We start from the raw sequence: 242 nt of genomic DNA, 5'->3' as shown, positions 1-242 counted from the left end.
TTTTTGATTGTCTATCCACTTTTATGCGACATTTTTTTTTTTTCATTTCCCCCCTTTTTCTATGTTGTAGATGTATGAGAATGTACACCTCGTGACACTTAAAAAATGCATATGCTTTTCAATTTACGATCGTCTCCACAAATAAAATTTTTGTATCCCAAAAATTCGTTATTCTGTAAAGTGAATTGGTAGTTATTTTTTTGGAACATTGTTTTTTCACCCAAAAAAAAGTTTAATTTTAT

Source organism: Penaeus monodon, chromosome 24, assembly GCF_015228065.2.
Source record: "Penaeus monodon isolate SGIC_2016 chromosome 24, NSTDA_Pmon_1, whole genome shotgun sequence".
In the NCBI taxonomy this organism is placed as follows: domain Eukaryota; kingdom Metazoa; phylum Arthropoda; class Malacostraca; order Decapoda; family Penaeidae; genus Penaeus; species Penaeus monodon.
This window is presented reverse-complemented; position numbering follows the sequence as displayed.